General features: G+C 44.7%; 1 pseudogene; it reads left to right on the top strand.

The window, feature by feature from the left end:
* Positions 1-3,935: 3,935 nt before the first annotated feature.
* Positions 3,936-25,909, top strand: part of LOC127314929 (uncharacterized) — a 37,568-nt pseudogene continuing 15,594 nt past the window's right edge.

Consider the following 25,909-nt stretch of genomic DNA (forward strand, 5'->3'; position numbering starts at 1 on the left):
ATCTCCATTAACGCGGATACTGTCTTTGGATTGGTCCTTCCCAAGTCCTCGACAAAATCTCCACGCCTAATTCCTGCGACAAACGCATCTATTGCTCTCTCGTCAGATATATTTTCTGCCGAGTTTTTGATGATATTCCACCTTTGGATATACTTTCTCATTGGCTCGTCTGGCTTTTGTCGACATGCTCTCAACTCCTCTAACGACGCAGGTTTTTTGCACGTGGATCTGAAGTTCTTGACGAACACATCCTCGAAACTTTCCCAGCTGTCGATGGATCCTGGAGTGAGTTTCTTTATCCAAGATCGTGCGGCTCCACTCAAATGCACCTGGATGCTTTGCATAGCTGTTGCCCTGGTTCCTCCTGTGAGCTTCACCGTCTCCAGATAGTCGACTAGCCAATCCTCGGGATCTTGAAGGCCGTCGAACTTTTTGAAATTATCGGGTACCTTGAATCCCGAGGGGACTCGAGTTTTTCGGACTCTCCTCGTGAAGCATGGTAAGCCGCACATATCTTCGTCGTTAAGCTACGGAGATTGCCGATGATCCCTTCGCTTTGCCGTGCTCTGTCGACCCTTGCTTGTGCTGCTGTGTCTCTTGCTCCACTTGGTCCTTCGAGTGCCGCTGTTGCTGCTGCAGGTCGTGGACTATTTTGCCTTGCCGCTCCTTCGGGAGGCGTTGATACAAACGCTGTCCCCATAGCTCCAACTCCTGCTACCGCCATATTGTACAATGTTTCCCTTGGATCACCTGGAGGTGGTTTAGATGCAAGGATAAAAGCATGTGTCGCCATATACCCAGCTTCTGGTGTCTTAGGGATGATGTTTCCTCTTGTATCTATCGACATGAAGGACATGTCGAGGTTTTGGACCAAGTGTTCTCTTTCTGCTTCGGGTATGTGTTGCAGCCTTGATCTTGCTCTGTTCCGCGCCTCCCTGTGGCTATCACCCGAAGTTCTAGATTGTCGACTTAGATCTGCCCTTCTCCTGCTGGATGCAGAAGCTGCCTCCTTTCTCCTGTTCAATTCAGCTGTCTGTTTTTCCAATTCCCTGGCAGCTCGTGCGAGCCTATATTGATATGCTTGTAATTCCTCTGGTGTGGCCGTGGTAGCCATTGGTTCTGTACCGTTCATAGCTCTCGCGGCTCTGTCCCACGCTGCTTGTGAAAGTTGAACTCTATCTCGCGGCTCTGGCCCGACGTATTTGTTGCCCAGGCCTTGTCGCAGATTGGAGGGATCGACGTATGGATTTCCCAGATCGTCGAAAGCCTCAGATGTTTCCTCTTGATCTTCAATGGCATAAATCTGATGATACTTTGTACTCAGATCTATGTTAGGTTTGGTGACATCATCATTGAGATTGATGAAGACCTTGCCCACTGTGATAGATTTGTCGATGAAGTCATAACTGTCGACATCACTTGAGCCATCGCTTATATATGAGTCCGCAGATGACTCAAACGACATGTCGTTGAAGATCTTGGCGAGTTTCTCTCTTGCTCTGGTGCTGACGTAGCGTGTCGCCGAAGTTTCTTCTTCTCCTGACTCGGTTGATGATGCATAGCTTGAAAAATCGGAATCGACCGCCGACGATCCCGATGAATTCGGAATTTCGACACGATACGATCCCTCCTTCTCGACGCGAAAGTGAAACCTTCCGAACGTCATCTCCATGGGCTCCGCCAGATACGCATATGCATCCAAACGGGAGGGTGGGTGAGTAACAAAATCGACAAGACCAGCAGCGATCTGTTTACCTCGATCCATTGTGTTGCTTGCGGTTGACGATGTCGAAGATCTTGAACGTGCCATCGAGATCAGATCCTTACGCCTCTAGTCCCCACAGACGGCGCCAATTGACAAGGTATCAACTTGTCAATGCCTATGGATTGTAGGCTAGGGTTTAGTTGGAAGTAGAGGGTAAGTAGATCTCGAAGGTTTCAGCCGAAAAGTACTCGACGATTGCGAAGACTAGGGTTTGTAGACAATGATTCGATTATCTCTTCGTCCCTCGACTCCCCCTTTATATAGGAGGTGGAGCCGAGGGATTCGTGCTATACAAGTTACAGAGTTCGGGACGGTTTCCAACTCATCCCGCCAGATTACAAATAATACTTCCTACTACAACTCTTAACTTTCCTTAATATATCTTGGGCTCCCGAATCTTCTTATTCTTCGGATAGTGGGCCTTCAGTAAACCCCGGGTACTATCTTCGGCAGGCCCATTTGGGATGCCTATGTCACCGGTATATAGCCTTCTTGGGCGCTTACCGGAATAGATTTTGCCAGCTTGGGCATGTTTGATACTTTGCCCGCTTGGGCTCTTGTCATATACCGGTATATAGCCTTCTTGGGCGTTTACCGGAATAGATTTTGCCAGCTTGGGCATGTTTGACATTTTTCCTGCTTGGGCTTTTGTCATATACCGGTATATAGCCTTCTTGGGCGTTTACCGGAATAGATTTTGCCAGCTTGGGCATAATTGACACTTTGCCTGCTTGGGCTTTTGTCATATACATATAGCCTTCTTGGGCGTTTACCGGAAGAGATTTTGCCAGCTTGGGCATGATTGACACTTTGCCTGCTTGGGCTTTTGTCATATACTGGTATGAAGCCGAAGAACCCGTTGAAGAGACTGTTGAAGATACCGCCACTGCTGACAACGAACCGGCCACCACTGGCCAAGCTCCGGAGAGTTCCTCTCCGGAATATGTCTGATGAACCTTATCCCTGTGTCTCAAAAACAACTCGTGAAATCCCCAGTATGCCGGGTGGGATGATGTAATATACAGTTAAATTCTTTTGGTGCTTCGAACTAAGTAGCTTTTAGGTCTGATATGTTTAGACTTGCTAAGTCCGGTATGTTTTAAACTATGTTTGGTTTCCGTGAACCGTTATGTCAAGCACTCCGGGTTCAATCCCGAGTTCAATTCGGTGTTTGCTTAGCTTTCTGACTTTGGCTCTGTCTACCTCTTTTGGGTGTTTTGACGTATGAGGTCCAAAGTCTTTTTGCCAAACACACAATTTCTTGAACTTAGAGAAAAAACTTCGAGTAACTCGAAAATTTTGCAAAAAACAGGTATGACCGGGGTTAGTTAAATTTTATCCCGGATTGTTTGCTTTCGGTTTCTTTCTCGTCGTTCATGTGTTCAAATCCTTCGGGTTTGTCTTGCTTGCCATGAAGCCGGGTTGCGGACAGCAGCTAAGTCGAAGATTTACCTTTAGGTTGAACATAGTACTAAATCGGAAAAGAGAATTTCAAACAAACAAACCAGCGTACAGAAAAAAATAAACACATTGCATTGATAGAGGCCCAAAGTGGTAAAGACTCCGGATTCATTCCCGAGTTCAATCCAATGTATGCTCAGCTCTTTTACTTCGGCTCTGTCTACCTCTTTTGGGTGTTTTGACGTATGAGGCCCAAAGTTCTTTTGCCAAGCAAACAATTTCTTGAACTTAGAGAAAAAACTCGAATTCTTTTACAAAAAACCGGTATAACCGGGGTTAGTTAAATTTTCTTCCGGATTGTTTGTTTTCAGTTTCTTTCTCGCCTTTCATGTGTTCAAATCCTTCCGATTCGTCTTGCTTGCCATGAAGCCGGGTTGCAGACAGCAGCTAAGTCGAAGACTTACCTTTAGGTTAAACACACTACTAAACCGGAAAAGCGAACCTTAAGCAAACTAACCGGCATACGAAAAAAATAAACATATTGCATGCAATTTTGATAGAGGCAGTCCCCGAGATAGGTTTGAGGTGCCGGCATGTTATTGATAGCATGTAAGGTACAAAAAGAACTCCTTACATTACACCTTCAGCATGTTCTCGTCCCGCTCGGTCGGAGGCTTTGCCTGGCGCCCGGACTTCTTCTCCAGCAGCTCCTTTGCCAGCACCTCCTGCGCCGGTCATCATCACCTCGATGCTGCCGGCAGCGCGGTCGATGCGCGAGCCACGGGCAGCTGCAGATCTTGGTGGGTCCGGCGCCACCGGCACCGTCGATGGGTACCGGGGCTCCGGCACGGTGCCAAGGTAGACGCGGTGCGAGCCGAACTCGATGATGCGGCCGTTCTTGGGGAAGCGACTGCCGTTGGCGAAGCAGCCAGTGTTGTCGTTGACGAAATTTAGCAAGCCGAGGCGCTGGACGAGGCTAGATACCACACGCTCGCCGGAGACAGTGAGGAGACCCGCCCGGATATGAACTCCAGCACGCGCAGCTGCTGGCCCCACGGTGGGCGCCAACTGTCGTCGTGGTGGAACAACAGATGCCATAGGATGGCTTAAGTTCGGGGCCGGATGTACGCTTGAGGATCCGGGTGAGGGGAAGGTTTAGAGAGAAAGAGAGATAGAACTCAAAGCTTGTATTGATCTCAAGAACTTGGCCAAAGGCCAGAGGTTGAAGACGTACGGACTACAAGGTTAAAGCCCACTGTCTATCTATCGTCTGTCCCGCGCAGGGGTGCCCTTCCTCTCCTTATATAGGGGAGATGAGGCTTACAAGGGAAGGAACCCTAGGGGTATCTTTGCTGAGCTAAGCTACTTTATAAAGCTTCTTTGGCTCCAGTGATGACGCTTCTGTCTTTAATCAGAGGGCTGATGACCTCCTCCGGTATCTTTATTGTCAGCTTCTCCTTTGACGTCAGGGCCTCGATTAAAGCTGAAGTGCTTCGCTCATCTTGTTCTTTAGTCCTTGAAGGAATCTTTGACCAGGATGCCGACATGCTACAGTTGAGCCTATACCGGATCTCCGGTATCTTTACCCGCGAGCTCCGGCTTCTTTCCTTTTGCATCCCAAGCCCTTCTAGAGTACATCGACAGGCTTAGATATCACCTGTTTCCCATACTTCGGCATACCCCTACCAGTATACCGGATTGTTTAACTTAGCACTGCTGAACTAAGCTTTTAGCATCCAGATTAATCTTTAATCCGGTATACAAACAGCTTATCCTGGCATATTTGCCAGTCTTGACCTACCGGGGGTCATCCCCCCGACAAAGATTCACCACATCTTATCAATGAATTCAAGGAATAACGAAAAATGCTGAATCATTCATAGAAAATGCCGAACTCCAATGCCGTCTAGACGCATGTTGGAAGAGACGTCGAGCCTTCACCAGTGCTATATCTAATAAAGGCATCATCGCCAACGAGGCTTTGTGAGTCGATGAACATGCCCGCTGCATGCAATGATGCACATGTCGTTGTGGCACGTCGACGGGGGATGACCCCATGCTGGCTTGGACCAAGATCCGCCACATCTCATCGACAAAGTTGGGAGGCTGTACTTGCTGAACTTGGTGTTGAGGGGGTGGCGGTGGTGGTGTTTGACTCGGCTGCTGTTGCTGGATAAACTTCTGCATCTCAATGAACTGTCGACAGTCCCTGAGTAGGTGACTGGACTTTTTCTTATCATCATTTGAATCAATATATGCGTGCAGGTAACAAGGAGCGTTCAACTGCTCAGCAAAAGGGAGTTCTGGGATCCTTGAGGGTCGTGATTTGTAGTTGCCGCGGTTTCCGCGGTTGCCATCCTGTCGATCATCCCGCCTATCATCATACCGATCATCTCGGCGATCAGAATATCCTACGGCTACCATGTTGGTATCATCGTAACCACGCTCCTTTCTTTTCTTCCGGCGGTCTCTTCGACTTCCTGAATCGTGTCTCGGTTGGTCGTCGTCTTCGTCGTCACTGCGTGGACGAGGCTTTCGCACGTTATCCTCGCCATCAGCCCAACTATTGGCGATTTTCATTAACTTGGTTATGGTCTTCGGCTTCTTACGCCCAAGTTCCTCTATGTAAGATTCGCGTCGAATGCCATCGCTGAAGGCGTCGATTGCTCTGTCGACAGAGACGTCTTCGGCAGCATTCAGGAGTTTGGTAAACCTCCCGATGTACGTACGCATCGACTCCTTCGGCTTCTGCTGACAATGACGTAATTCATCGATTCCAACAGGCCTTTTATATGTTGCTTGGAAATTTTTGACAAAAGCGTCTACCAGATCGTCCCATGATTTGATGGATCCCTTCGGCAGGCCTCTTAACCATGCTCGTGCCGAGTCCTTCAAGTAGAGCTGCAAGCACTGCATCGCTGCTATTTGGTTTCCCTTATGTAAGATCACAGTCTGCAGATAATCATCTATCCAAGATCTCGGCTCCTGCTGTCCATCATACTTACGGCATCAGTAGGAGTAGGTTTGAATCTTTTGGGCAGCATTGTCTCGCGGATCGTGTAGCTTAAACAATCAGCTCCCCTCATCTCGCCGTCGTATTCCTGGCTTCCCGCGGAATCATCACTGTCATATTCTTCCATTGCCGCTCGCCGTCGCCTGGCTCTGTCGATCCTGCTCTGGGTAATTTCGTCTCGAGCATCCCTCGAACGGTGCCTCGAACCGCTAGCTTGAAGTGTAGATTTTTCCTTCTGTGGAACCAGCTTATCTCCAAGGATTGCAAGGCTTTTCAGGGCACCCCGATGAGCTTGGGCCATCGGACCTTCGAGTGATGGTTGCTGGTTGATCAGATATGCCGCGAGGTTGGCGGTTGCTCCTTCGACGGTCTTTGGTCTCAGCATACCTGCAGTGTCGGTGGTCATGAAGGATTTGGATAGGTTTGATGTTATTTCTCTAGAATCATCTTCCAAAAGTCTAGACAATCTTGATCGATGCTTCCCTGCACCTTGGCTGCTTCGAGACGCACTTCCTCGCGAGGCCCTCCGTCGCTCACTAGATTGATCTGCCGCGAGTAGACGTCTATCGAGGGTGGCCTGCTCGTTTGATAGTCGCTCCCGATTCTTCTCCAAAATAGAACGATACGCGTTGAGAGTTCCAACCGAAGTTCCGGCAGGAAGCGGCGTATTATTGATTACGGCAGCTCGGGCTGCTACCCACTCTTCCTCCGCGATAGTGTAATCGCTATTGTTGTTACTGGCGCTGTTTTCAGAGTTACGTCTCCTGCTAGAACGGGGGGTATGGTCTCCTCCTCCTCCTCCTCCGTTGCTATGTTTTCTGCGTTGAGGGTAGCGTAGACTTGATGACGTGCCGTCTTCCAAGTGGTCATCTTGATGGCACTGTCGATGCTTTCTTCTTCCGATGAGTATCTGGCGCTGCATATGAACGGTGTATCACTCGATCCCAATCCGTGCCTAGTATCACAGTTTAAGCAGTAGTATGAAGTCATATCAGATGACATGGAATCATCGGATCCAATCGACATAGAGGACATTGACCGGTCGATCGTCGGCGAAGAAGAGTTCGTCGAGTCCGTCAAACCAGCCGATAGATCGACTGAAGAGGACGCAAACGATCTTGCGGCTGATGGAGATGGTTTCCTGGCTGATTCGGAGGCAAACGGTTCGGGCAGCCGAAGGATCCCTGCCATGTTGACGTTGTAGTGAACGCTCCCAAACGTCATGCCCAATCCTCCTTGCAGATCTGAAAAGGTCGAGCGAGACGAGTCACTGTGCGGGGTAAACTCGAAGGAACCGAATCGAATCGAATTCCCCGAATTTGGCGATGAAGGGGCCGGTGATGATGCCGGTGGTGTAGATGAAGCTGCCGATGACATGGCCGAATCTGCCGATGACGGGTCTTGTGCCAACATGGTTCCCACAGACGGCGCCAATTTTCGAGGGTACTCCTCGGCAATGCCCTCCGTATGGGGCTTAGGGTAGATGGAATCCTGTAGGGCTTACGGTAGATGGAATCCTGTAGGCTGGCACGAGACATCGGTTATCAAACAAGCGGGGAGAGCGATTTACCCAGGTTCGGGGCCCTCGATGAGGTAAAACCCTTACGTCCTGCCTGTCTGATCTTGATTATGAAAATATCGGATTACAATGGGGTGCCGAAGGTTTCGGCTGTGATCTCGTCGAGAGACTAAGTTCTGTAATGACCTAGCTCTATACTTGAGGTGGCTATGATTACTACGATTGCGTCTATCCCTCGGCAGCCCCTCTCCTGGCCCTTATATTGGGAGCCAGGTCTCGACAGATCTGTCCGGGTACGACTAGGTTACAGAGAGCCCTAGATCTAAACTTTCCTTGTATTCTTCGTCTTCTCGCCTTGTGCTTCAAAAATCCTTCTTTGGAACCGTCGCTACGGCCCACCTGACCGTCGAGTATCTTCATGGGCCCCCAGCTGGGTCGTAGGAGGTAGTACAATAATAGTTACCCGAAGGGTAATGCCCACATCAAGAGACATATGAATACAAAAAAATTAGACAACATCCTCTTCAAACAAGCATATATTTTACAGTATTATAGACACCTCAGATTCTGGCATGCATTATTTGTCCATGGACGAGAGGCTTCTCAAATTTTCTTCCTAAGGCTGCCCAGTGGTGCCATAATATAGTATGTAAAACTAGATGGTTCCTTTTATGCAGAATCAGAATCCATTATTTTACTGTACTCGTTTCAAATTAGTTTTATAGCTTCTTTCTTTCATTCATGGTATGATATAATATGAATACCCCTTCTACAATTTTTAAATGTACCTTTGCTAAAGTGTAGCTCTGTGCTACTTGAGCTGTCCCTTATGTTACCACTTACAACTTGTAGTGAACCATATTAACATTTTTTATTTATTCATGCTTGTTGCTCTTGAACTTGCTTTGATAGTTGAAGTACACCACTGATTTAATTTTTAACAGATCATCGATAAACAATGAATCTAGGCGACTTGATGCTAAGAAATCTGCGCTCCATCAACACTTCAAAGAGCACGAGTCTTCTCCAATGTCCTTCCCTCCGGAGAGTCAGGAATTTGTCATGTCATATTGCAAGACTACCCAGGCAAAACCGAATGATCTAATTGAGATGACTACTTGCACAGTTCACCCTTCAGTGGATCATGTGGTTGGTTCTTCGAATTATTCACATGCCGCAGCAACTAATGGTATAATGGCTAATGGAGACAGAGGGAAGAAGCCCCCTCAACCTCTGTAACTGCAAAGGTGAGAAGTCCTGAGATTGACTTCAGTTTTGATCAGAAGCAGCACAGACCAGAATGTCTACCTCTTTCCGAAAATGTTCCTGCAAATGAAAGTAGCCAGAAATCTGATATTTCTGCAACGCCCGGTAATGGAGACAGAGGGAAGAAGCCCCCCTCAACCTTTGTAGCTGCCAAGGTGAGAAGTCCTGAGATTGACTTCAGTTTTCATCAGAAGCAGCATGTACCAGAATGTCCACCTCTTTCTGAAAATGTTTCTGCAAATGGAAGTAACCAGAAATCTGATATGCCTGCAACACCCAGCAGTGGAAAACCTTTTGCAGATTATGCATTTATGAGGGTATCTAATGTTAATGTGCAAAGACAGCCAAAAGTACCACTACAACCTTTGGCGCAGCAACCTAAAGTGCTCAACAAGAAAGAAAGTGCTGCAAAGGGAGATCTCCATCTTGACAGTGACACTCCAATTTCTGTCCATGTCGCTTCAAGTACCAATGTGCCTCGAACTGAAAAAAGAGCTGACGCTGCTTTGTCTTACACTGAGGCCAAACCGAGTTCTGCTGCAGACGCTATGAAGGAGGCAATGGAATATGCTGATGCTAGGTTAAGAGCTTCAAAGGAACTAATGGAGAGAAAAGGTGACAGTTTTAAAATTCGAAAGAAGCCAAGTCACCACAGAAGCACAAGATCTGTAGAAATCAAGGCTCCTGTAGAGGTATATACATTTGAAGAAAACATGTCAATGAAAAATCCAGCAAAAGGACATAATTTTGTGTTGGACAAGCACCAAGTTAATGCTGTCAGAACGAATCATTGTGATGACAGTGGAAGAAAGGTACTGCCATTTGAGAAGCCTAAGCAGATGATGCGAACTTGCACTATGCCATGTCAAAATTCCAGTAAACTAGAGAAACTAGGTAACTGGAGATCAGGTGATGAATTTTTTGAGCTTAGTGGAGATGATCAGAAATTCCAGACTGATACAGCCAGGGGGGAAGAAGATAACTGTGGGACATCAAAGACTGTCACTGAGCCCAGAAAGGTCCAAGAAGGTAAAGTTGAAGTTACCGTGCAAGACTCTGACCTTGGAAGACATGAAAAACCGCGGGTTGTTAATTATCACAGCGATTTGGAAGTGAAACATGAAAGTCGGAAAGAAGATAACACTGTTCAATTGGATAAAGGAGAAGATATGGTGTCTACAATGCTGGAAGCTTCTACAGAATATATGGCACACAAAGGTATTGATAGCTCCCATTGTGAGGAACTTGTGACTGTTGGAAATTCTGAAGGAAGCCACGATGATGGGAGTGTTGACCTTCCTTCTGTGAGCAAGATCTCGTTCACGCTCAACTTCTTCGTCTGTTAACTACGCCAATGATCTGAAACATCTTGGTAATAGTAATATGAGTTCAGTAGAAGGAACATCGAAGGAGCCCGAAAAGAGTGAAGGAGGACTAGAGGTGCGATGTGATTATGAGATCCAAAGCACTTCAGGGAGTAGTAAAACATTACAAGAACCTCCAGAAGTTGCTGATGTTTATAATTCCCAAGCAAGTCAAATTAAATCATTGATTTTAGAGGAACTTGAAAGATCTGATCTAACTCAAACTTCCCCAAGGGTCGAGAGTACATCTGAGCTTGAAGCTGAAACCTATGGAAGGGAAAAGTTTAGTTTTATTGGTGAATCATACCTGCATAATGAAAACGAAATACCTTCTGAATCACTATTCTCTGAAGTAGAGAAAGTTGAAACTGAAGTGGAACTTCATCCACCCACACATTCTGAAGAGTCTGTTCCAGATGAGGATGTTAAGTGTACTGAAGAGAGTGATATTACTTTGCAAACCAATAATCATGTAGTGTCATCTGTGCTGAATGTATTCGAGGTAGCCAGCAAAATGATTAAAGGGGACGTTGATCAGGAAATCCAAGGTTCATTAGGGCCTAGTGAAGTGGAAGACGGAACAGAAGAAGGGACTGATAGACCTGTCTCCGTTTGTGAACGGAAAGAAGCAGAAGAAACCCCCTCAGAAAATAATGAGAAGACAGATACGGAGGAAGAATCAGCTCATGTTAATCAGGAGGATCAAAAGGTATCTGTATCTGATACTAACAAAGGACAAGTTGATGTAGATGCACGGGGTAAGATAACAGTTGATAAAATGGAAAGTGTGATAAGTTCTGAAGATGAGATTACCATGAAATCTGCTAATGATTGTCCCACCATAGTAACAATAAATTCAAAGGACGAGCCAGCTTCCTGTCCAGAAATGAGTACGGACGTGCAACACTTGACTCAAAATGCTGAATCTGCTATTTCTCAGACATCTAATGAAAATGTTCCTGGTGTTGACAAGACCAAAGAGGTGCGCAAAGAAGCAGCAAGAGAATTACCTACAGAAATATCTAGAACATCTGAAGAAGAGAAAAGCAGTGCAAACAAAATGGAAGGAAAAGACTCTAGAGAAAGGATATCAAAGGCAGAACAAAAGCATCAACATGTTCATTTGGAGAAGAATGACAGTGTGCCTAAATCTGCAGAAAGTTCATTCCCAGTTTCCGCTGAGGTGTCAAGAAAAGAGACACAGAGAAGCAAAGAGAGGGGGAGTACAAAATCAGAAAAGGAAATAGAGGACAGAGAGGCTGCTCAAAGACTTGAAGAAGCAAAAGAAAGGCAAAAGATATTTGAGAAAGAAAGAGAAAATGCCGAAGACAGTGAAAGAAAAAGAAAGGAAGAGCAGGAGAGGGAAAGGGAAAGGGAAAAGGATAAACTTGCTGTTGAAAGAGCTACAAGAGAAGCCCACGAGAGGGCATTTAATAATGCTCGTGAGATGGCAGAAAAAATGGCATTGGAAAGGATTGCGGCGGCACGCCAAAGGGCTTCTGCTGAGGCCCGACAAAAAGAAGAGAGAGCAAATGCCGAAGCTCGGATAAAAGCAGAACGGGCTGCAGTCGAAAGAGCAACTGCAGAAGCTCGGGAGAGGGCGATTAAAAAGGCTAAGGCTGAGAAGGCTGCTGCAGAGGCAAGAGAACGCAGGGAACAAATCAGATCCTCTTCCAAGGTTAGTTGTACGCCCAGTAATCTGGCAGGTGGTGTTTGTTGGTATAATACATCATCTGAAATAGTGAAGGAACTTCAAATGTTACTATCGTTATTATTATTCAAAATCAATTACTGGCTAGATCTGAATCCTGGTCTCTGGATGTGCAGGATATTCGACAGGACACTCATTCTCAAAGAGCAACTTGTAGTGGCTCCTTAAGAAACCCAGATTCTAGTAGCAAAGGTACTAATTACTTCCATATGTTTTATTGTGACAAGCGAGGTTACCTGTTTCCATTAAGCAAAATGCATGGAAGTTCCAGTATTTTGTTCTGTTATGGCATGATTTTAGTAGTTTTGCATTTATGGTCTCCTAAAAATTTAAAAATGTTATCCATGCATGAATTGGTGAGCTAACATATAAATGTTTTGTTGGCTGTAGTGGTTGATGCTGAGTCGGGTTTAAGGCATAAAGCAAGAATAGAGAGGCATCAACGCACAACTGAGCGAGTGGTATGAATGTTTTGTTTTTCTAGTTTTACTTTCTTTATGTTTTTGCAGTGGTTGTTGTGCTGATATGCATTGCTAATTGCAGTCAAAAGCCCTCGCTGAGAAGAACATGCGTGACCTGATGGTGAGCAGGCAGAGAAACATGTAAGACATTTTTGGGCACGGAAAGGACCATCTTCTCACTGCACCAACATTTTTTATTCATTGCTTGCCTTTTTTTTTCCTGTTTCAGAGGATGGCTGATTTCCTGGATCCTGAGGTTAAGAGGTGGTCTAACGGAAAGGAAGGAAATCTGCGAGCCCTGTTGTCCACTTTGCAATATGTAAGCCGTTCTGTGTCGTGTGTCAACACATTCATAGATCTCTTACACAGATAAGAAGGCAGAACAGAAATATCATCGTGCTTCTTACTCTTGTCCTGGCAGATTCTTGGAGCTGATAGTGGTTGGCAGCCAGTGCCACTTACAGACCTCATCACAGCCGCCGCGGTGAAGAAGGCCTACAGGAAGGCAACTCTGTGTGTCCACCCGGATAAATTGCAGCAAAGGGGTGCTACAATCAGGCAGAAGTACATCTGTGAGAAAGTTTTTGACCTTCTCAAGGTTTGTGCCATGTCTTCTTTTTAGTACGACTGTGGTGCTCCGGTCCAGTTTGATCCTTCAATTCTAAAATTGTAGATTTGGTCTGTGCAAAGAACCCATACAGGACTCTAATTCATACATTTTTTGATAAGGGGTGTCCCGATCTTCTCAGTAAGCAACGGTGGTGATGATGATCACAGGATGAACACAGCGGAGATAACACGATGATGAAGTGGAGATAACTTGTATGACGCAACGAAGTCTCTCGATTGGTCCCTGTCGCCAATGCAACAGCTCTCAACCCTGCAAGATATTCGCAACTCCACACACTTGCGCACGTAGCCGCCGACCACGAAGCGGTAAGTTGCAACCGTCTAATTCCCAATGGAACAGCAGATCACACAAGACTTTCAGGGGTTCACACCAAATCAATGCAATATGGTGTAGAAATTCGATAGAGTTGGAAAGCAATCAACTATGAACTAGGGTTTATCTTAAACGTGGTCTCAACCTAATTTGGGGGCGTCCTGGGCACTTATATAGAGGTTCAGGACAACCAGGGATCGAAAAGGTACATAGAAAACCGACCCAGATCGGATCTGGTCGAGACAGACTCGGAGTCGGCCGGTCAGTGGGCCGGTCGACCGGGTCTGGGACCGGCCTGTCCGGTCAGCGGTCCGGTTGACCGGGTCTGGGACCCGGACCGGTCCGGTCGAAACCGGCCATGGCACCGGGTGGTGAGCGGAATAAGGGTCCAGAAACCCTGGAAGTGGCCCGGTGTGCACCGGTTGAGGGTCCTTGTTTATCGCTCTACAATCTACACACATGCGCCATGTACCATCCTTCTTAGGAACTAGAATAACAGGAACAGCACAAGGACTAAGGCTTATGCGGATATAACCTTTGTCGAGTAGTGCTTGTACTTGCTTCTGTATCTCCTTCGTCTCTTCGGGGTTCGTCCTGTATGGTGCCCTATTGGGCAGCGAAGCTCCGGGGATCAAGTCAATTTGATGCTCAATACCACGCAATGGTGGTAATCCCGCTGGCACCTCCTCCGGAAACACATCGCTGAATTCCTGCAAAACACTAGAAATACCAAGAGAAATAGGGGTCATGTCGTTAGAAACCAAAACCTCACCCTTGTACATGAGCACAAGAGGCATGGCTGTAGGATCCTCACTAAATTCTCTCATGTCCTCTTTGGTGGCTAATAAGACTAAGAAATTCACTCTCTCACTTTTCGTTATATCACTCACGGCATTACAATTCTCTCGCCTATCTACTGGAGCATCCTCCAAATTGACTTCAACTTTCTGACGAGATTCATTGACAATTTGCTGTGGTGACATAGGCTGCAAGTTAATTTTCTTGCCCTTGAACTCCAAGTGATATGTATTGGCACGGCCATTGTGTTGCACTGAACGGTCATAGAGCCATGGCCGTCCCAATAATAAGTGACACACCGTCATAGGAACCACATCAAAATCAATGGAATCCTTATACGGTCCAATCTCAAAATCAACACGCACCATGTGGTTTACCACTGAATATAGTATGGATGCGGATGCGGTAGATACTTCAACTTCAGCTTGGTACACAACTCCTTGCTTGCTAAATTGCGGCAACTCCCGCCATCAATAATGACCTTGCAAGCCTTGTCAGGACCAACTAAAGCCTTTGTTTGGAACAAATTGCAGCGCTGAGTAGATGCACTTGGCAACACATTAAGAGCACGCTGAGACACTACAATAGTGCGAGTTCAGACGGATAAGCATCTACACCATCACTATCATAGTCATCATCTTCTGGAGCATATGGATCAGCATCATCTCCAGTCTCATATTCATTGTCCTCATTGATAAACATGACCTTGCGGTTAGGACAATCTCTCTTGAAGTGACCCTTGCCACCACATGTATGACAAGCCATATCACGGTTGCGCGCAGTAGACATGCTAGAACCACTTGCACTTGCAGCAGGTTCGGACTTCTTTGTGTTGGACACATTGGAGACCGGCTTGCTAGATGAACTAGGAAACGGTGCGGAGCGCGAAGATGGCGCCGTAGATGGGAGCGCCCTAGGCGTGTAACGCCCAGCTCCCATAGCACGACCTTTGATTTGCGCTTCTTCAGCCAACTGTGCTTCAGCTTCTCTTGCATGATGTAACAACTCATTCATAGTGGTGTAATTGTGATGTCGAACAATGCCTTTGATATCATACTTCAAACCATGTAGAAAACGCTGCATTGTCATCTGAAGTGACTCACGGACACGGCCACGCTGCATAAGCATCTCCACCTCCATGAAATAAGTATCAACATCCTTCACACCTTGTCTCAAGAGGGTCAACTTATCAAATATAGATCGCAAATAATTAGTGGGAACAAAACGAGCTTGCATAATAGCCTTCATCTCGCGCCATGAAAGAACTGGCAACTCATTATCTTCCCGACGAGCACGTGTAACTCCATCCCACCAACGCAATGCATAGCCATCAAATTCTGAGGAAGCAAGCTTAACCTTCCTGTCTTCAGTATAGTCATGTAAGCGCCATAACTTCTCTATTTTCAGCTCCCAAGTGAGGTATTCTTCAACATCAGCACCTCCTTCAAACTTGGGTATGGAGAACCTTGGCTTACCCAAACCATCATCTTGTTGTTGTGGAGGGACACGGCGAGCTCCGAGTTCAACAAAGCCACGACCACGGTTACCACGTCCAACACCACGCGCTTCATCTTGAAGCTCAGTGATGACCCACAAGTATAGGGGGTGTATCGTAGTACTTTCGATAAATAAGAGTGTCGAACCCAACGAGGAGCAGAAGGTGTTGACAAGCAGTTTCGATGAAGGATTCACTGTAAATGCTCACAGACAAGTTTTCAGGGGGTTTTGATATAGCAGATAAATAAAATACATGTAAGTAAAATGCGGGAATAATAATTGCAGCAAGTGGCCCAATCCTTTTTAGCACAAAGGACAAGCCGGTTTGTTTACTTATGATGACCAAACGTTCTTGAGGACACACGGGAATTTAGTCTAGTGCTTTCGCTTCATATAGTTGATTAATCTTCATTGTTTTGATAAGTGTTGTGTGGGTGAACCTATGCTAATGCACCGCCCTTCCTAGGACTAATACATACTTGTGATTAAACCCCTTGCAAGCATCCGCAAATACAAGAAAGTAATTAAGATAAATCTAACCACAGCCTTAAACTCTGAGATCCTGCTATCCCTCATGCATCGATAAACCAACGGGGGTTCAGGTTGCTGTCACTCCGGCAACCCCACAATTAGCAAACGAATACAAGATGCATTCCCCTAGGCCCATAAAGGTGAAGTATCATGTAGTCGACGTTCACATGACACCACTAGAAGAATAACACCACAACTTAAATATCAAACCATTAAATATTACTCAACATAGTTCACTACTAACATTTAGACTTCACCCATGTCCTCAAGAACTAAACGAACTACTCACAAGACATCATATGGAACATGATCAGAGGTGATATGATGATGAATAACAATCTGAACATAAACCTTGATTCAATGGTTTCACTCAATAGCATCAATAACAAGGAGTAATCAACACCGGGAGAGTTTCCCCTATGAAATAATCAAGATTCAACCCTAGATGTTACAGCGGAGACGAGGTGCAGCGGTGTAGATGACGGTGTCAGTGGTGGAGATGATGATGATGATGATCCCAATGAAGTCCAGCTCGATGACGGTGATGATGGCGACGATTTCCCCCTCCGGGAGGGAATTTCCCCGGCAGATTTCAGCCTGTCGGAGAGCTCTTTTCTCTCTGGTGTTTTCCGCCCCGTGGAGGCGGCTATGACTCTCCTCGATGTTCTGTCGCACCTTAGGGTTTTCGGGAGATGAAGTACGCGAAAGGGCGATGGCTGAGGGGGCCGTGGGCCCCCTCCCCACATGGCGGCGCGCTAGCCCTGGTGGCCGCGCCGGCCTATGGGGAGGGCCCATGGCGGCCCTCCTCGGCCTCCCCTTTTGGCTGGCTCCGTCGTCTGGAAAAATAGGAGCTTCGGTATATTTTCTGTTAATTGTTGATCTTCAGAAATATTGTATCCTGACGGTGCTTTTTCCAGCAGAATCCTGACTCCGGTGAGTAATTCTCCAATAATCATGAAACATGCAAAATAGGTGAAACAACATAAGTATCATCTCTAAATATGAAATATATCTGGGAGGAGGTCATCCTCATCCCTTCTCCACGCATGGTGGACAGCATGAAGCCGTGCTCATCTTCTCCAAGCCGATGTCGACTTCTCCTCGTCCGAGTGCATGACGAGGCGCGCTCTCGAGCCCTTTAAGTACCCTGGACGATAACCTCGCTCCGTTTCCCTCTCTCTGCTCCAAACTCGCCCATTGCCGAAACCCTAGTCGCCCGGCCTCCGGTTATCGCCGTCGATAGAGACCACCCCGGGCCACAACGTGGACACCAACATCACCGTCGTGCTCGTCTTGCTCATCCCGCAAAAGGAATCAAGCCGCCACGCTCTAAATCATCCCTGCCGAGCTCGTCTTCCCCGGCGCCGGCAGCTATCGATTCCGGCGAACCCGACCTACCCCGACCTCGCCGACACGCCCTTCGTACTCGCGGTGAGTTGCTGGTTCGCTTGAGCATCTTGGCCATCTTCCTAGTGCCCTTCATCGCCGCCGCGTCGCGCGTCTGCAAGCGCCGCACTCGGCCTCACCGGCGAGCAAGCTCCGGTGACCGTTTTTCAGCGGCGCCGCCACCCTAGTGTTCACCAAGTTCCCGTGCGTCGAATGAGCTAGGCCGCATCGCCCCGCGCTCGCCAGATCGTCGAGTCCCTCCTCGATTGAGCGCCGGCGGTGAGCTCCAACGCCATGTCGTCGATTTTGACTTTGGTCAAAAGACGCGTGGCAACTGACGTGGACACTGGCCCACTGGTCAGTGTCAGATAGGTAGAGTTGCCGGGTACAATTAGTAATTCCTAGTTATTTGAAATTACAGAAAATACCAGAAACGTTGCAATAATTTATAAATTCGGTTTAACTCTGAAAATCATAAATAAGATATCAAAATGCTCCTAAAAATAAAATCTATCCAATAAAAAATATAATATGAAATTTTTATTTTTAATAAAAATTTAATTATTTAATGCTTATCATTTAAGCCTTTATCTCTAATTCTAAAATCAATTAAATTTCAATAATTAGGAAAAATTTCCAAATTAAATAAAAACCAGAAAGTAAATAAAGGAAACAACAAAACTAATTTTTCCTTTATTAATAACTTATTAATCCTTATTAGGAGGATTTAAATTCTAATTGATAATTGTCCTAATTATTAATTATTCAAAAATAATAAAATGCCAAATCCAATATTATTTTTATTCCAAAGTTATTAATAACTTCAACTTTATAATGAAGTTATTAATCTAAGAACTAAATAGTAATTATGAAACCCTAGTTCCATTATAAATAACATTATGGTTTCATAATTTCATGTGAACACTAAAACCCTAATTCCATTAGGAACCCTAGCTCCACTATGTTATGTGTGAACCCTAAGTTACTTCTAAACCTAAACCCTAGGTTAGAACATGTGATCATGATACTTTGTTTTGATTCATAGAACCATAATTAACAATTAAATACTTGTCATGTTCACATAAAATGTAGGAAACCTACCACTAAGAATTTAGTATTCCATGTGTTCATCTTAATCAAACCTAGATGATCAAATAGGATCAACCAAGTCTAAAACCTAGACTCTATTACCAAAGCCATCACCCTTATTTATTCCTATTTAGCATCACACCATTGTGATGAACTCTAATAACAACTATGCTAATATTGACAGCATATCCCATACACACTAAACCCTACTAGTGTTAGATACTCATAAACTATCCTATTTAGGAATCAACCATTCTTTACTTAGGGGATCACATAACAAACCATAGACAACCCCAACCTTAATTGAGATACTTCTTAATACTTGAGAAGTATGTTCTTCAAAAGTTATTCTTTTGAAGTAGATAAAGAATAGCTATCAACCCTGCTTGTTAAAACCTATAAACCCTAGCTAGATATCACCAGCAAGGTACACCAACCTTGATAGCACCCATATATAATGATTTGCTTAAGATGCTTAGGCTTAACTCAAACCTACAAGTTCTAGCTATTGATGAATCCAACATTGTTGGGATCCATCCAATCCTTAATCCAGAAGCTACTTAGAATCATAGTAAACCATAGAACCCCACAACCATAATTATCACACTTGTTCTTCATTTAAAGAACCTGTTCTTCAAAAGTTATTCTTTTGAAGTATATAACAAGTAATCATCAACCATACACTATAGGACTTAAAATTGACAACTGCTCTCTACTTATTATATAACTACTATTCTTCGATGTGTATGATTATTGCTATGCATTCTATCATTTGTTTATAATACTAAGTCAACAAGACCTTAATAAGAACCTTGTTTGTGAATTACTCTAAAAGAGCAACACATCATAAATTAATCATACCAACTCACTAGTCCTAAATCATCGGGGTTAAGTCACGCTTAGAGCGACTGCATCTCATGCTTATGCATTATTGCATCCTTGCCAATCTTTTAAACATCGTCCTTACCGGACGATGATGCTATTTCAGAATTTAGAGTTATTGCGTATCGAAGACCTTGCCTGCATAATCTTGCAGTCAAGAAAGGCAAGTTCATCGCTTGCTCATGTCATTTGAGTATTTTTACCAAATTACTTGCAAAGTACTATACTTATCACTCTTGCATAAAAAGCAAAAGTACTATTTTCATAACTATGAATATGACTATGTGGTGGGCAATGGAACCATGGTATGTGTTGATATGGTGGAGGTTCCATTGCAAGGGTTTATATCCATCTAGGATTAAACAACAAATGTCGTCCAGTGATTCTTGTGCCGTAATACCCGTGTTAACCATAAGATCTGGAGTGGGACGGAATAGTCAATTGTATTTCCACCTCTTGCACATCAACGGATGTGCTTACCGTAGCAGTTGTGTCTTGCGGGAGGAACTTGAGGGTGGGGATCCCATTCTAATTCCCCACGGTAATGCGGTCTATGAGGGGTTGCATTGCCCGGCGAAGGACCATGGTTGCGACCTGGTAGTTGTCGAGGTCGGAAGATATCCTAGTGATATAGCCCGGCGAGGACCCAAGGTCGGATTTGCAACAAAGGGTGGGTGTGCGAGGTAGCGGAGGAATATGATTGGCTAAGACCTTATACCGGGCCTCACACCAAAGGAAGTGTGGACGGGGAAATTGCTCGGTTGGCACCAAGGTTAAGATCTCTTATGGGTAAAGCAACACACCTCTGCAGAGTGTAATGAATCGTGACCTGTCACTCCCTGTTCCGGGATATGGAACTGCGAATGCTGCCAGAAAGGAACTCCATGAAGTTCTAGTAAACCGGTGAAGGCTGACGGACATAGTTCTTCTGAATAAAAGCAACCTTTTGAAGAAATGTTTATGAAAACCTGCATTGGTATTAGACTTTCTGGTCTAATGCCGTAGCTAGTGCATTAAACACCTCTTTCCTATAATGAACTTGTTGAGTACGCTCGTACTCATACCACCCTTAAATCCCCTGCTTAGATATGGAGGCATCGAAGGAGGATCTACAGTGCAACCCGAAGACCGAGGAGTCCACAACTACTTCAAGGGACAGGAACTTGTCAGAAGAGAGTCGAATACCACATCCAACAAGGAGAAAACCTAGATTAGCATTAGGAGGGATCTAGCTCCCTAAACCTAGCTCCTATTTAGCTAGAATCTAATCAAAGCCTCTATAGCTAGTCAAATACTCTATAAATAGAGTTCGTGATAAGATTAGATTACGAGTCATTCTTCTGGAGTTTATTTGTAAGTTTTACCTCATTGTAAAGTAGGAGGCTATGCTGATCTTCTGTAAAGAGTCAGAGTTGTAATTCTATAGACATGCCTTGGACCCGCATATGTTTCTATTGTACCACTCTGAGCGATATAATACTAGTGGAACGGTGTTTCATTGGTGTTATGTCAGACTTGCATACTACACCATGCAGTGGTATGCCGGGTCACCACAATATTGTTGTTGAAAATGAAGTTGTGCCTGCTCAAGAAGGAGATGTATTTGCAATTCCTATAGATGAGGCTTATTCAAGGCAACCACTAGCAAGTAAGTTGCAGGTGGAGCCTGATGGTTCTGAGATAGTTGAAGCTCTTCTGACAGATGCTAGAAGACCAAAGAAACTAAAAGTGAGGAGGAGGAGTACTGTCCATGAAGGAGAAGAAGATGGTCCTGCGCAACTACAATCCATCTCTGAAGACATGTTGTTGTGCAAGGAAAAATTTGAAGATGCAGCAGTAGAAGAGTTGAATCAAGCAGACGCCCCACCTGTCTAGAAGTCAGATGACGAGGACAATGAATATGAGCCAATTCCAGAGGATAGCTCAGATGACTCTGAGGTAGAGCAACTCAGAAAACTTGCAAGAGAGATAAGAAAGAATGAGAGGAACAAGAAGCTTGGTAAAGGCACACAATATATTATCAAGGATAATAATATTGTCACAACTTTATCTGATGAAGAAAAACTTGACAGTGAATCAGAGACATAGTATTTTGACAGTGGTGACGACTATTCTTATTCAGAAATTAGTGATGGAGAAGGAGGCTTGGTGGTGACAAGAAGGAAGAGCATTTGGCCAAGGTACAGGAAAGAGTTAAACGAGAAATTTGTGCTAGGAATGGTGTTCAGAAGTAGAGAACATATGAAGAAGGCAGTCATTAGATATGGAATTAAAGAGAGGCATCATCTAGCATTTAGAAAGGATGAGTATGACAAGGTCAGAGCTTATTGTACTTGGAATGGCTGCTTCTTCAAAGGTGCTTGCTTTGGACAAATGTTGTGTGCTTTAGGCAGGGATGCAAATAATCAAATGTATCCTCTTGCGTGGGCAGTGGTAGAGAAGGAAAACTATGACTCGTGGTTCTGGTTTCTTGCCTTACTTAACAAGGACCTCAAGACTGCAAATCAAGGAGGAGGATATGTGATCATATCTGATCAACAAAAGGTGATTATTATTACTCACTTCTTACTAGCTTGCCTTATTATTTTTACTAGTATGTCTTACATTTTGGAACAAAGTTGCTATTTATTCCTTGCTTGTTATCTTGCCATTTATACATTCTATTGCTTGCTTTTACCACAGGGATTAATAAATACAATTGAGGACATAATACCCAATGCAGAGCACAGAATGTGTGCAAGGCACATTTACTCAAACTGGAAGAAGATGCACCCTAACCATGACCTTCAGAAATTGTTTTGGAGGTGTGCCAAGTCACCCAACAAGGTGCTATTCAAGTACAATAGAGCAAAGCTGGCTACCTTCAAAGTAGATGGTGCAGCCGACATGATGAGGATAGATCCTCAACACTGGAGCAGGGCCTTCATTGAAGTTGGAAACAATTGTGACTCTGTTGACAACAATATGTGTGAGTGCTTCAACAACTATATCATAGAGTCAAGGTACTTGCCTGTGGTGTCAATGCTAGAGTGGATTAGGAGAAAGATAATGGTCAGAATACAACAGAACAGAGCCAAGCCTGTCAAATGGAATGGAACAATTTTCCCAAATATTTTCAAGAACCTCAAGCAAAACATTACCAGATCAACAAATTGTATTGTGCTCTGGAATGGCAAAGAAGGGTTTAAAGTGGAGGAGCATGGAAAGTATAGGTTCATTGTCAACCTAGAGAGAAGGACTTGCACTTGCAGATATTTCCAGCTGGCTAGCCTGCCATGTTGTCATGATGTAAGTGCAATATACACGAGCTCCAAGCAGCTAGATGATTATGTTGCTGACTGCTACTCAATAGGAGTCTACAATAGAATCTATAACCACTGCTTGGAGCCAATGGAAGGACAAGAAAGCTGTCCAACTGCAGCACAACCTAGACCAAAACCACCTGGGTACATAAAGCTTCCTGGAAGACCCAAGACAGAGAGGAAAAGAGAAGACTGGGAGGCACCAAAAGGAGCAAAGCTAAGCAGAGCAGGGGTCAAGATAACCTGCAGTAACTCTCAGAGAAAGGGTCACAACAGAGGTAGCTGCACCAACAATCCAGTTGCCAAGAATCATGGCAATGCACATGTTGTCAAAGCAAGAACAAAGAAGGTGAAGGAGCAGAAGAAGGCAACTGAGGCAGAAAGTTCAAACAGAGCTAAGGTAAGCCTGGATTGTCTTTTTTTATTACTATCTTGTATTTACTATGTGCATCTTGTATTTACTATCTGCATCTTCTATTTACTAGCTACAAGCAAGTGAGGAAGAAAAAGCAAGGGAGAGGAAGGGCAAAAGTGCTGCTGCCCAGGAAGATCCAGTTGCAAGGGCACTAGGCAGGAAACAAACTGCCTTGAAGATTCCAGGTAGAAGCTCACAACCAAGCTCTCAACCTGATTCACATAAGAGCACTAATTCTCAATTGGGGAACATCCCGATTGTGAACAGAACAAGGCCATTTGATGGCATGTCCTTGATGTATCCTGAATAACAAGGTTGCTATGTATCTTGACTGTAATTCTGCATCTATTTTTGTCCTAGATTTTGCTTACATTTCGAAACAACATATATGGAAAAAATGGAAGATAATGAAATGTATGGAAGATAAATGACAAGTGTGGAAGATAATAAATATTGCATTCATCAACAACGGCATACATAGACCATATATGTTCAAATATTGCATTCATCAACAACAGCATACAACACCTTGTTGAAATATTGCATTCATCAACAACAACATACAAACTGCTCATCAACTACATCATTTGTTCATCTACAACATTTAGATAACTTCAGCAACTAAACAAACTGCAGATCATTGCAAACATAGACCATTACACTTCCTTCCTTTACTACTGTCTTGGCCAAGCTAGCTTCCAGTTTCTCATTTCTTGAATATAAGCAGAGCACAAAGAACACACAGCAGGCTAACTCCAATCTTCAGCAGAAGCACCACTTCTTTGATTGTATTTAGGAGTGCAACACCTTCATTGTTCATCATTTTCATCTGCCTTGGTCTAGCACCTGCATCTCCTGTTCTTTCCTTCTCAGCTTGCCTCAAAACTAACTCATCCCTTCTATCTTCAGCCCATCCAATAGCATCCACATCACGATCACCTTTTAGGAAATTATGCTCAACCAGATTCACATCATACTCTAATTCCCAATGCCAGAATGCACAACCGAACTGTCAAATTCAAAGAAAAAAAATCAATTTTGGGCGCGCTCATGCCAACTGCACGGAAATCTCTAACCCAGGTATAGGATATGCACAACGTGAAGAAGGGAACTGACCCCATGAGTCCGGCACTTGTAGAAGGTCCATCATGTGTGCTCCAGCATCCACGACACGCTCCGCTTCACCGTCTTGCCGCAGTCCGGGCATGGGATCAGGGGGAGGACAGGTGCTTCTGCGGCGCGACAGCGGAGCGCGCTGCTGCTGCCAGAGGTGATGCTCCCCATCTGAGCGGGTGGTAGCGGATGGCGAGTGAAGGATAGTGGAGAGGCACGGCGGTGGAGCGGCGCGACAGCGCGGTCGATCTAGGGTTCTATCAACGGCGCGACGCGGGAGCAAGGGGAAAGCGACGGCGCGGTCGATCTAGGCAGGGGACGAGCGATGGCGCGGTGAGACCTAACAGCAACGTCGCCACAGATGCAATCCAACGTGGTAGACTTTAGTCAGAACCGCCTCCAATGTGACACGTGGCAACTAAAACCAGCTTAGGGGATTATTTAACTGGCTTTGCAGAGATCAGGGTTTAAATCAGACCAAAAAAAGGTTAGGGGGCTTTCTCTCTCCAATCCCTGAGATTTGAGGGTGAAAAGTATACTTAATCCAAAACGAAAACCCTCCCCCCGCAGGTAACTCTGGGTCCAAAAAAATCAGCAGCTCATCTCTTACACGGCCCAGCATACAGTTAAGCTGGCCCGGACATGACGGCCCACAAAGCAGCATTATCTTGCTTCAATGAGCAAAGGCTTCTTTATTAACTCCACGTAAGGTTGTGATAGACTGCTTTCTCAAGATGAGAGGCTGTAGAGGACAAAAAAAGGTAATTAGTTTTGTAATCCGACTTTATTTTAGTATGGTATATTGAAAATTATTCTCTTATTTATGCGAGTTTGCTAGAATATACATTATAGAATGGTTAATTAATATCATATGTGCATCTAGCCATGCGAGTTATACAGACATACATTAGTGTGGTACGTTTTATTGGCACATATTCTTCTTACTTGTTGGTGTTGATCCCGACGACCTTTTTTCCTAGCTTCGCCCCTGAATATACATGTCAACAAGAATATGACTCATCATTTAAAAAAAGGAATGTGACTCATCACTATACGAGCGTACTAACTCTGTCCTTAAAATATCCTACCAAAACGTTTATAGTTAGGAATAGAGGTAAACTCTTCACATATGTTCATTTCTATTGCAAAATATTGCTTACAGATGTCCACATCACATTAACAATAAAACAATGGTCCAGTCACCATTCATATGAAACCTAGCTACAACTGAAGCTAAAAGGAAAAGGTACGAACAACTCATTCACTCTCATTACACGTTCTTAGAAAGGAATTGTTTACAAACAAAAATACTACGCCTATCCATAAAAAGATGTCGCAAATTTATCTACACCTAAATTTTGACAAATCTCCAACATCCTTTTATGGATGGGGGGAGTACAAAGTATGAATCATATCAAGCTTCTCCCTTCCTGATCGATTGGAAAACCCTTTA

Source organism: Lolium perenne, chromosome 7 (assembly GCF_019359855.2).
Source record: "Lolium perenne isolate Kyuss_39 chromosome 7, Kyuss_2.0, whole genome shotgun sequence".
Taxonomy (NCBI): Eukaryota; Viridiplantae; Streptophyta; class Magnoliopsida; order Poales; family Poaceae; genus Lolium; species Lolium perenne.